Here is a 13,279-nt window from a genome sequence, read left to right as displayed (position 1 = left end):
TTCAAACATACGCACACTTCTTCAGAAAACAAATTCTCAAGTGGAATCCTAATACAGTTGACCCTTGAATAACATGGGTTTAAACTTCTTGGGTCCACTTATAGGAGAATTTTTTTCAATAAACATATTGGAAAATTTTTTGGAGATTTGTGACAATTTGGAAGAACTCACACATGAACCACATAGCCTGGAAATATTTTAAAAATTAAGAAAAAGGCATGTCATGAATACATAAAATCTATACAGATACTGGCCTGTTTTATCATTTACTACCATAAAACATACACAAATCTACTATAAAAAGCTAAAATTATCAAAATTTATACATAAAAATACCATACATAATGCCACTAGCAGTCAAAAGAAAGGTAAACAAATGTAAAAATGAAGAATCATAACTGCATAAAATTAACTATAACACATACTATACTACTGTAATAATTTCATAACCACCTTCATTGCTATTGCAGTGAGCTCAAGTGTGGCAAATGTCTGCTTAAAATGCTGTGTGATGCTAATCACCTCCACATGAGCAGCTCTTCTCTCTAGTAAACTGCGTATCACAGTATAAATGGATATCTTGCAGTTCTCACACATTTTTTATCATGTTTGGTGCACTACCGTAAACCTTGAATAATACCACGGGACCTATTTGAAGTGCTGCTAGGGATGCTGGAAGTGCTCCCAGGAAGCAGAGAAAAGTTATGACATTACAACAAAAAGTAAAATTGCTTGATATTTTCCATAGATTGAGGTCTGCAGCTGTGGTTGCCCACCATTTCAAGATAAATGAATCCAGCAAAAGGACCACTGTTAAAATAAAATAAAATAAAATAAAATAAAATAAAAAGAAGGATATTCATGAAGCTGTCACTGCAGCTACACCATCAGGCACAAAATCCTTACACTTTTTGTGAAACATCTTTTTATCTCATATTGACAATGTGGGTATAAGATTACTATATGAAAGGCATGCCTATGGACTCTAATACAATTAAAGAAAAAGAAACGTCATTATGTGACAACTTAAAGCAAAAGGGAGGTAAAGGATCTAAAGTTGGAGAATTTAATGCCAGCAAAGGATGGTTTGATAATTTTAGAAAGTGGTTTGGCTTTTAAATTGTCAGGATAACAGGAAAAGCAGCTTCTGCTGACCAAGTGGCAGTAGACGAGTTCCCAGACGCCATTAAGAAAATAATTGAGGAGAAAGGGTATCTGGCTGAACAAATCTTTAATGCAGATAAAAGAGCCCTATTCTGGAAGGAAAAATGCCACAAAGGACATTTATTAGTAAGGAATCACCAGGATTAAGGCAGAAAGGGATAGGTTAACTCTGATTTTATGTAAATGCAATTGGGTCTATGATTAGGACTGACATTATCTATAAAGCCACTAATCCCTGAGCCTTGAAAGGAAAAGGTAAACACCAGCTGCGAGTCTTTTGTTGTACAAGAAGGTCTGGACAATGAAAACTCTTTTTCTCAATTGGTTCCATTGATGGCTTTGTCTCTGAAGTCCAGAAATACCTTGCCAATAAGGGATTGCCTTTTAGTGTTCTTTTGATGTTGGCTAATGCCCCTGGCCACTCAGAACCCAAAGAGTTCAACTCCAAAGACCCAAAGTGCCCTACATTCCTCCAAACAGAAGTCCTGTAATTCAACCTTTATATCAGGAGGTTAAGGAGCTTTAAAGCTCATGACACACAGCATTCTGTGGAAAAGACTGTCAACACCATGGAAGAGAATCCCAATAGAGAGACATCATGAAAGTCTGGAAGGATTACACCATTGAAGATGCCATCATTGTTACAGAAAAAGCCATGAAAACCATCCAACCCAAAACAACAAATTCCTGCTGAAGAAACTGTGACCGGATGTTGTGCATGACTTCTCGAGATTTATGACAGAGCCAATCAAGGAAATCATGAAGAGATTGTGGATATGGCAAAAATAGGTAGGGGTGAAGTGTTTCAAGAAAAGGATCTTGGAGAAATTCAAGGCTAAAGACACCACATCAGAGGAATTAACAGAAGGCAACTTGATGGAGACTTTCCAAACCAGTGCCAGGGAATGAGAAAGTTGTAGAAGAGGCAGTGCCAGGAAACAAATTCAACATTAGACAATCAGGCGTAAGGGCTCCAATTATTCAAGACTGCTTTTGATTTAATTTATAACACGGAACTTTCTATTATATGAGCACTGAAACTAAAGCAAAAGGTGAATGAAAGATTAGTATCATATAGAAACATTTTTAGAGAAATGAAAAAGCAAGAAAGTCAGACAGAAATTATAATGATTTCCATAAAGTTATACCAACTGTGCCTGCCTCCACCTCTTCCACATCCTCTACCTCTGCCATTCCTAAGACAGCAAAACCACTCCTCCCTCCTCTTCCTCTTCCTCAGCCTACACAAGGTGAAGACAATAATAAAGACCTTTATAATGATCCACTTACACTTAATGAATAATAAATTATAAGCAAGAGAGAATGTATTTAATTTTTTATCTATCTTACTTTACTGTAAGAATACAATATATAATAAATATGACATACAAAATTATGTGTTAATCAACTGTTCATGTTATCAGTAAGGTTTCCATCAACAGAAGGCTACTAGTAGTTAAGTTTTGGAGGAGTCACAAGTTATACATGGATTTATGATGGTGTTGAGGGTTGGTACTCTTAATCTCCATATTGTTCAAGGGTCAGCTGTATATAATAGAATTGTATTGCAGTTCATAGGTATTCTGGCTCAGTTTTAGGCCACCATAGTAAAGTAAATATTGCAATAAAGCTAGTCACACTAATTTTTTTGTTTTCCCAGTGAAAATATAAGCTTTGCTTATACTGTGCTATAGCCTATTAAGTGTGCAGTAGCATTATGTCTAAAAAATGCACATATCTTAATTTAAAATTTTTTTATCACCAAAAAATGCTAACAATCATCTGAAGCTTTAGTGAGTTATAATCTTTTTGCTCATGGAGGGTCTAACCTCTATGTTGAAGGCTGCTGACTCATCAAGGTAGTGGTTGCTGAAGGTTGATGTGACTATGGCCATGTTTCTAAACTTTTATTTTAGGTTCAGAGGTACATGTGTAGATTTGTTATATGGGTAAACGCATGTCACAGAGGATTGTTGTACAGATTATTTCATCACTCAGGTACTAAGCCTAGTACCCATTAGTTATTTTTCCTGATCTTCTCCCTCCTTCCACCCTCACCTCTACAGTAGGCCCGTGTCTGTTGTTCCCCTCTTTGTATCCATGTGTTCTCATTATTTAGCTCCCACTTATAAGAAAGAACATGTGGCATTTGGTTTTCTGTTCCTGCATTAGTTTGCTAAATATAATAGACCCCTGTTATATCCATGTTCCCACAAAGGACATGATCTCATTCTTTTTTATGGCTGCACAATATTCCATGGTGTATATGTATCACATTTTATTTATCCAGTCTGCCATTGATGGACATTTAGGTTGATTCCATGTCTTTGTGATTGTGAATAGTGCTGCACTAAACATATGCATGCATGTGTCTTTATAACTGAACAATTTATATTCCTTTGGGTATATACCCAATAATGGGATTGCTAGGTCAAATGGTAATTCTGCTTTTAGCTCTTGAGGAATCCCACACTGCTTCCCACAATGGTTGAACTAATTAACACTCTCACCAACAATGTATAAGCATTTTCTTTTCTCTGCAACCTTACCAGTATCTGTTATTTTCTGTCTTTTTAATAAAAGCTATCCTGACTGGTATGAGATGGTATCTCATTGTGGTTTTGATTTGCATTTCTCTAATGATCAGTTATATTGAGCTATTTTTCATGTGATCGTTGGTCACGTGTATGTCTTCTTTTGAAAAGTGTCTGTTCATGTCCTTTGCCCACTTTTTAATGGGTTGTTTTTTCTTGTAAATTTGTACAATTTTCTTACAGATGCTGGATATTGGACCTTTGTTCAGATGCATATTTTGCAAATATTGTCTCCCATTCTGTAAGTTGTCTGTTTATTGATAGTTTATTTTGCTGTGCAGAACTTCTTAAGTCTAATTAGATGCCATTTGTCAATTTTTGCTTTTGTTGCAATTGCTTTTGGTGTCATCATGAAATCTTTGCCAGTTTCTACTTCCAGAATGGTATTGCTGAGGTTGTCCTCCAGGGTTTTTATACTTTTCCCTGTTGCTTGTTTTTGTCATCTTTGTTGAAGATCAGATGGTCCTGGGGTGCAGCCTTACTTCTGAGTTCTCTGTTCTGTTCCATTGGTCTGTGTGTCTGTTTTTGTGCCAGTACCATGTTGTTTTCATCACTGTAGCCCTATAGTGTAGTTTGAAGTCAGGTAGTATGATGCCTCCAACTCTGTCCTTTTTGCTGAGGATTCCCTTGGCTGTTCGGGCTCTTTTTTAGTTTCATGTAAATTTTTAAATATTTTTCTCTAGTTATGTAAAGAATGTCATTGGTAGTTTGACAGGAATATCATTGAATCTGTAAATTGTTTTGTATGGCCATATTAACAATATTGATTCTTCCTATCCATGAATGTGAAATGTTTTTCCATTTGTTTGTGCCATCTCTGATTTCTTTGAGCACTGTTTTGCAGTTCTCCTTGTAGAGATCTTTCACCTCCCTGGTTATCTGTATTCCTAGGTATTTTATCCTTTTTGTGGCATTTGTGAATGGGATTGTCTTCCTGATTTGGCTCTCGGCTTGGCTATTGTTTGTGTATAGGAATGCCAGTGATTTTTGTACATTGATTTTGTATCCCGAAACTTTGCTGAACTTGTTTACCAGTTGAAGGAGCTATAGGCCAAGACTATAAGATTTTCTACATATGGAATCATGTAATCTGCAAACAGGGACAGTTTGACTTCCTCTCTTCCTATTTTGATGCCCTTTATTTCTTTCTCTTGCCTGATTGCTCTGGCCAGGACTCCAGATACTATGCTGAATCAAAGTGGTAAGAGAGGGCATCCTTATCTTATGCTGGTTTTCAAGGGGAGTTTTTCCAGCTTTTGACCATTCAGTATGACATTGGCTGTGGATTTGTCATGGATGGCTCTTATTATTTTGAGATATGTTGTTTCAATATCTAGTGAACTGAGAGTTTTTAACATAAAGGACATTGAATTTTACCAAAAGCCTTTTCTGCATCTTTTCAGATAATCATGTGGTTTCTGGCTTAGTTATGTTTAAGTGATTAATTACATTTATTGATTTGCATATTGTTGAACCAACCTCGCATCCCAGAGATAAAGCCTACTTCATCATTCTGGATTAGCTTTTTGATGTGCTGCTGGGTTCAGTTTGCAAGTGTTTCATTGAGGATTTTTGCATAAACGTTCATTGAGGATACTGGCCTGAAGTTTTCTTTTTTTGTTATGCCTCTGACTGTGGCAATTTTAAAAAATAAGACAGCAATAAAGTTTGCAGTATCAATTGGCTCTTCCAATACAAAAATTTTCTCCGTATTATGCAATGTTATTTGATAGCATTGTACCCACGGTAGAACTTCTTTCAAAATTTAAGCCAATACCCTCAAACCCTGCTGCTGCTTTATCAACAAGTTTTATGTCATATTCTAAATCCTTTCTTGTCATTTCAACAATGTTCACAGCATCTTCACTGGAAGTAGATTCCACCTTAAGAAGCCACTTTCTTTGCTCATTCATAAAAAACAAACTCTCATTCATTCAAGTCAGATCATGAGATTGCAGGAATTCAGTCACATCTTCAGGCTTCATTTCTAATTCTGGTTCTCTTGCTATTTCCACCACATCTGTGTTACCTCCTCCACTGAAGCCTTGAATCCCTCCAAGTCATCCATGAGGGTGGGAATCAACTTCTTCCAACCTCCTGTTAATGTTGGTATTCTGACCTCCCATGAATCACAAATGTTCTTAATGGTATTTATAATGCTGAATCCTTTCCAGAAGGTTTTTCAATTTACTTTGCCAAAATCCATCAGAGAAATCGCTTTCTATGGCAGCTATAGCCTTACAAAAATGTATTTCCCAAATAATAAGACTTGAAAGTTGAAATTACTCCATGATCCATGGGCTACGGAATGGAGATTGTGTTAGCAGGCATGAAAACAATATTGACCTCCTTGTACATTTCCATCAGAATTCTTGGATGACATTGTCAATGATTGGTCATATTTTGAAAGGGATCTTTTTCTCTGAGCAATAGGCCTCAACAATAGGCTTAAAATAGTCAGCAAACCATGCTGTAAACAGATTTCCTGTCGTCCAGTCTTTGTTATTTCATGTACAGAGCACAGGCAGCATGAATTTAGCGTAATGTTTAAGGGCCCTAAGATTTTCAGAATGGTAGATGAGCTTCAACTTAAAGCTACCAGCTACATTAGCCCCTAACAAGAGTGTCAGCCTAGCCTTTTAGTTTTGAAACAAGACTTCTCTCTGGCTGTAAAAGTCCCAGATATCCTCTTATTCCAATATAAATCTATTTCATGATCCTAACTAGATTTTCTAGATAACTTGCTGCAGTTTCTCCATCAGCACTTGCTGCTTCCCCTTGCATTTTTATGTTGTGGAGACAGCTTCTTTCCTTAAACCTCATGAACCAAGTTCTGCTAGATTCCAACTTTTCTTCAGCTTATCTCTCTCAGCCTTTGTAGAATTGAAGAGAGTTAAGGCTTTCTTCTAGATTAGGCTTTGATTCAAGAGAATGTTATAGCTGGTTTGATCTTCTATCTAAACCACTAAAAGTTTCTCTGTATAAGCAATAAGGCTCTTTTGCTTTCTTATCATTCATGTGTTCACAGGAGATGCTCTTTTAATTTTCCTCAACAGTTTTTCCTTTGCATTCAGGATTTGGCTATTTGGCACAAGTGTTCTAGCTTTCAGCTTCTCTCAGCCGTTGACATGCCTTCTTCACTAAGCTTAATCATTTCTTGTTTTTTAATTAAAATGAGATGTGAGAGTTTTTCTTTGACTTTTACATATAGAGGTCATTGTAGGGTTATTAACTGTCCTAATTCTAATATTGGTGTATCTCAGGGAATAGAGAGGCTTGAGGAGAGGGAATGAGATTGAGGAATAGCCAGTTGGTAGAGCAGTCAGAACATTCACACCAGTTATAGACTAAGTTTCCTCTCTTACATAGACATAGTTCATAGTGCCCAAAACAATCACAATACTAACACCAAAGATCACTAATTACAGATCACCATACAGATATAATAATAATGAAAAGTTTGAAATATTGCAAGAAATACCAAAATGTGACACAGACACAAAGTGAGCACATGCTTTTGGAAAAAAATGGCCCTAATGGACTTGTTCAATGCAGTGTTTCCACAAATCTTCAATTTGGAAAAACCACAATATCTATAAGATGCAATAAAGTGGAATGCAATAAAATGAGATTTGTTTTGTTTTAGATTTTTTCTCAAAGGAGAGAAAGGCTCTCTGGTTGAATGGAGAAGTTAGGGTAAGATGGAGGAAGATGGAGAATCTAGACCTCTGCCCTCTTGGCTTATCCATCTTCTTTGCCCTCGATAGTACCTGCAAAGGATCTTCTTGGAACAAAGGCACTCTAGAGAGCAGACATGACACATCAATCATTTGATCAGTCTCTCTGCCCATGCCAGGCTTTTTGTCACAGCAGACAGTATCATCCAATTCCCATTAAAGAAAAAATGGAGTTCTAATTGACTCATTTCAATCCTTCTTTTACCATAATCAATCTGTTACTGCAGCATGCTGTTTTTTATTTTATAACTGTGCTTCTGTGATATAAAATAAGCAGCAAAAAATGGACAAAGTCACCCAAACAATTCATCTATATAAGAACAATAATCCAAGAATTGAAGTAAATTTCTAGATGCTTTGACTAATTTTCCAGTTATCCTCTAGATATCACTATCATACAGATAGAAGCAACTCTTTTCCATGTCAGCCCTCCCTCTCTGGGCTGGTTCAGAAAAATGTTCTCCCCACCAGGAAGAACCACTGCTGTGACTCATAAGCCTTGTCCCTGCCCCATTACTATGACTATCTATAAGCATGCACAGTACCTCCTGTAGCGATACCTCCATTTCGTATGTGAGGAGTGCCCTTGGATAGACTTTTCATATTAATTTAAATTCTCATAAATCTTGCCCACCAGTGGATATCTTTTACATACTCCCTGGCTTTTACCTGGGAGTATTGACATATTTTGATTTTTCCCCCAACCAGTCTCCATGAAAGACCCTTTATTTTTGGAAGAATCACCACAGAGCCATTCCCAGAGCACATAGAGGACATCCTTGATGATGAGGAGAAAAAAAAAAAAAAAAAATTTTAGGGGCTAGGCGCGATGGCTCACACCTGTAATCCCAGCACTTTGGGAGGCCGAGGCGGGTGGATCACGAGGCCAAGAGATTGAGACCATCCTGGCCAACATGGTGAAACCCCGTCTCTACTAAAAAAATACAAAAAATTAGCTGGGCATGGTAGCGCATGCCTGTAGTCCCAGCTACTCAGGAGGCTGAGGCAGGAGAATTGCCTGAACCCAGGAGGCGGAGGTTGCGGTGAGCCGAGATCGCGCCATTGCACTCCAGCCTGGGTAACAAGAGCGAAACTCCGTCTCTAAAAAAAAAAAAAAAAAAAAAAATATTTAGACCAATGCTGACAAAAGCTATTTTTCATCCACAAAGATAATCCTGACAAGTCTTCTTATCAAAAGGTATTCACCTATAAAAATGCTCCAAAAACTAATAAGTGAGTTTAGCAAGGCAATAGGATTCAAGATCAACGTACAAAAATCAACTATATTTCTATATGCTGGCAAAAAAAAAAAATCATAAACTGAAAAAAAAAGTATCATTTGCAAACCATCCAAACAAATGAAATATTCTGACAAAAGGTTGTGCATGGCCTGTACTGAAAATGATAAAACATTGCCCGACTAAGTGTAAAAGATTAAATAAAAACAATATCCATGACTTGGAAGACTCAATAATGTTAGGGTCCAAATGATCTAGAATCAATGCAATTCCCATCAAAACCCCAGAAATTAGCAAACTAAAATTCATATAACAGTGCAAGGAACAGAATAGCCAAAACAATCTGACAAAAAAAGAACGAAGTTGGAGGACTAGCAGCACCTATTTTCAAGGCTTACCCTAAGCTAGTAATCAAAACACTCTGCTACTGGTGTAAAGATAGACAAATAGATGAATGGAACAGGATAAAGAATCCAGAAGTTGACCCACAAATATATGGATTTTTTTAATGGGCAAAGGCAATTTGTAGAGAATGTATAGTCTTTTCAACAAAAGGCACTGAAATTATTGAATTACTATATGCAAGAGGAAGAGGAGGAGAAAGAGAAAGAACTTTAGTCCAGACTTCACACTGTATACAATAATGGTTCATAGACCTAAAACTATATGAAAATAAACCTACTACTATAAAAATTCTGGAAGAAACCATATCATAAAATTTTTGTTATCTTGAGTTAGACAAAGATTAAATATGACACCAAAAGCACAATTCATGAAAGGAAAAAAAAAACAATAAATTAGACTTCATCAAAACTAAAAACATCTGCTCTTTAAAGGACGCTGTTACCTGGGTGACAATATGTACAAACCCCCATGGCACGTGTTTACCTATGTAGCAAATCTTCAGCTGTACCCCCAAACCTAAAATAAAAGTTAAATAAATAAAAGACACTATTAGATAATTAAAAAGCAAATCACAGACTGAAAGAAAATATTTACAGTCTGTTAAAGGACTTTTAACCAAAATATGTAAAGAACTCTTAAAATCAATAAGAATACAAGCAACTCAATAAAATGGGGCAAAAGATTTGAACAAAGAAGATAAATAGGTGGCAAATAAGCACATATTCAACATTGTTAATCACTAAGGACATAGTCATTAAACTCACATTGATGTGCCACTACATACCTATTTGAATGGCTAAAATTAGAAAGACTGAAAATACCAACTGTTAGTGAGGATGTGCAGCAAATGGAACATTTACACACTTTAAATGGGGGTGTAAGACAGTACAATCACTTTGAAAAACAATTTGGCAGCTTCATAAATAAACATATACCTACAATATCATCCAGCCATTATGTTCCTATTTACCCAAAAGCATATATCCATAAAAAGACATGAGCATGAATGTTCCTAGCAGCTTCATTTAAATAGTCAAAAACTGGAAACAGCTCAAATATCCACCAACAGATAAACACTCTATGATCTATCCATACAATGGACTACTACTCAGCAGTAAAAAGGGATAAACTATTAATATATGAAAAAACCATGAATTTCAAAATAATCATTCTGAGTAAAAGGAGCCCAGCCCTTAGCCCTCAAAAGAGAGTATATACTGAATAATTCCACTCACATAAAATTCTAGAAAATGCTAACTAATCCATAATTACAGAAATCAGATCAACAGTTGCCTGGGGACAATGGAACAAGGTTGGGGATATACAAGATTCAAGAAAACTTCTGAAAGTGCTGTATCTGCTCATCATCTTGTGATAATGTCTCACAGGTCCATAAGTGTCAAAATGCACCCAGGTGTGTACTTTAAATATGTGTAGTTTATCTGCTGGTGCTACTGTGTCAATTATACTTTGATAAAGCTGTGTAAATAAAACTGAAAAAGTTCAAAAGGAAGTATTTAGGAAGGATAATTAATTTTATTTGCTCTAGTCTCTGCAGTGTCATATGTAAACAGTTGTTTGACAGCCAAGAATTAAATGACAACAGTCTTCATCTTTAGTGAGGCTGTTGAAAAACATCAGATGGAACCCAGTTCATAACCTGTAGCAAAACACCTTCAATTCACCATCTCCTTATCCTATTTATCTTTCGTAGACGCCCAGGACTGCCCCTAAAAGGCTCTCTTTCCTTCTCTCTCTAAACACCCTGAATCCTCTCTTTCTCAGCCTTGCCCTGTGGTCATTTTCCCCATCTTTCCCCTACCTTCCTAGAGGTATTCTCCAGTCGCCCTGTCGCTGCCTCCTCCAGCACCTTTATTCTTCTCGACTCTGATCTACTACTCCTTCTAGATCAGCATTTTTCTATCCATTATCCTAAGCAGCATAACTGAAACCCCAGAGGCCAAAAAGTAAAATAATCTTCTTTGGAAGCAGAATGAGTAGAGGTAGAAAGGAATGCTCATACATTAATAATTTTTTAAACTCTAACAGCTGGGTGGTGGAGGAGACTCTCTTATTTTAAAAAGAAAAGATTGGTCCCAGGGTCCCAGTCCCCTCTCTGCTCAGAGATGCTCTCTCTGCTCTCGTCCTTCTTCATTCATTCTCACAGGCAAAGGGACTCGGTTTGGCTCCATTCAGTCTTCCATTCTGACTGTAGATTACATCCCTATGCCTGAAACACATTGCCCCTTCCCAGCACACCGTGGCCATTCTCTATCTACTGCTATTTTAGGTTGTTGTTGTTGCTGTTGTTTTTGTTTGCCTCTTCTCAATCCCTCCCAAGCCACTAGAAGAGAAATGACCCATTTCATCCTTTTAAGTAGCTCTCTCTTCACATGTATCTTTGGACTTGTAGATGACGCAAATTCTTTATGAATTTAAATTTTAAGAGCTCTGTTTGTTAAATGTTTGTCCATTTGTCTGCATATAGTTAATATAATTAACCTGTCTGTCTGCAGCACTGCTCTCTGCAGAAGACTGTAAAGTCTGTTCCGTCACTTCTTCCAGGCTTCTTATCATGGTGGCCGCAATGTTTGCCCACACTGAACCATCTGCCACCACTTCACCCACTCCTCCCACTTGCCCCACTCCCCTCCTCCTGCTTCATGTTCCAACATTATCAAACCACCTAAAGTCCCCAACTTTACATATCTGGAACACCATCACCTGGGAATTACCCTCTGCCTAAAGCAGAGGTCAGCAAACTTTTTCTGTAAAGGACCATATACAAATATCTCAGGCTTTGCAGGCCCTGGGGTCTACTCAGTTCTGCCATCCATCATCACACAAATGCAGCCACAGGCCATACATAAATGAATAAGTGTGGCTGAGTTACAATAAATCCTTATTTCCAAAAACAGCCAACAGATTTGGCCTGTGGCTTTAGTTTGCCAAACCCTGGTCTAAAACATCCTCCCTTCCCAATCTCCACCTGGCTGCCTCCTAGTTCTCCTACAGGACTAAGCACCTTACCTCTGGAGTGTGCTTTCTCCTATGACTGGTCAGGTTCATCCTTCATACTCTCATAGGAATATATGTGGAATACATTTTGTAGGGGGAGGAAAAGTTTCTTCCCAAAGACTCATGGTTTCTTCCATGAGGAGGGAGCTGTGCTATTATAACACCACTGGCCTCTCTCTACTCCTGCTCACTCCTCCCCGTGGGAGACAGAGCAACTTGGAGGAGTCTAGCTCCTCCTCTCACTCGTGGGAGCAAACTGGCCACAGAGAACATGTATTTCTGCTGCTTTTCTATGCCACAGAGGGTACTCTCTGCCACTCTTGGGAAAGGCCTGCCTGCCAGTGCTACTGTGCCCAGGCACATAAGTCTGTCTCATTCCAGAGTTCTCTGTTATTAGTCTAACCAGTAACAACAGTAACATTTTTATCGCCATCAATCTTACTTCCTGATTATCTCTTAATTGGTTCAGAACTCTAGAGGGAAACAGAAATGCTATTTATAAGGCTCCACTGAACTCCAACGTGCACCAATAGCCGCAGCATTCAGCATGTTGCTTGGAAATTTTCTTTGTGTATCTTCTATCACCTCAGTTCACTGATTCCCTCAGTGGACTGCAGTCAACTAGAAAGTCCTTCCAATTGTCACAAACAAATCCAGAAATGCAAATCTTCCTTTTATGTTGATAGCAAATGACGCCATTCTGTTAGCTTTTATCTTTACCTACAATTGAATATTGCTTACTAATAACCTGTTGAGTGCTATAGTTTGGATATATTGTTCCCCAAACCTCATGTGGAAATTTGACCCCTAATGTTGGAGGTGGAGCTTAACGGGAAGTGTTTGGGTTATGGGGGTAGAGCCCTCATGAACGGCTTGGTTCATCCTCAAGGTAACAAGTCGCTTCTCACTCTCATTCCTGCTGGAATTGGTGTTAAAAAGAGCCAGCATGTGATCTCTGCACATACCAGCTACCCTTTTTCTTCTGCCATGTGTGGAAGCTGTCTGAGTCCCTCACCAGAAAAAGATGATGGCTGTGTACTTCTTGTACAACCTGCAGAGCCCTGAGCTAAATAAACCTCTTTTCTTTATAAATTACCCAGCCTCAAGTATTCGTCTATGGCAA

General features: G+C 37.8%; 1 long non-coding RNA gene across 1 annotated transcript; it reads right to left on the bottom strand.

Annotated features, from left to right (window-relative positions):
* Window positions 1-1,535: 1,535 nt before the first annotated feature.
* On the bottom strand, window positions 1,536-8,713 carry LOC116552563. Its single transcript, XR_004269449.1, has 3 exons — window positions 8,702-8,713; window positions 1,733-1,851; window positions 1,536-1,545 (listed from the first exon to the last, which is right to left on the bottom strand). It is a non-coding gene; the product is annotated as an uncharacterized LOC116552563 (long non-coding RNA).
* Between the last annotated feature and the right edge of the window lie 4,566 nt (window positions 8,714-13,279).

This window comes from Sapajus apella, unplaced genomic scaffold, assembly GCF_009761245.1.
Source record: "Sapajus apella isolate SASKATOON/1434 unplaced genomic scaffold, GSC_monkey_1.0 scaffold1, whole genome shotgun sequence".
Taxonomy (NCBI): domain Eukaryota; kingdom Metazoa; phylum Chordata; class Mammalia; order Primates; family Cebidae; genus Sapajus; species Sapajus apella.
Note: the sequence above shows the minus strand (reverse complement) of the source record. Positions and strands in the feature narration are given on the sequence as shown.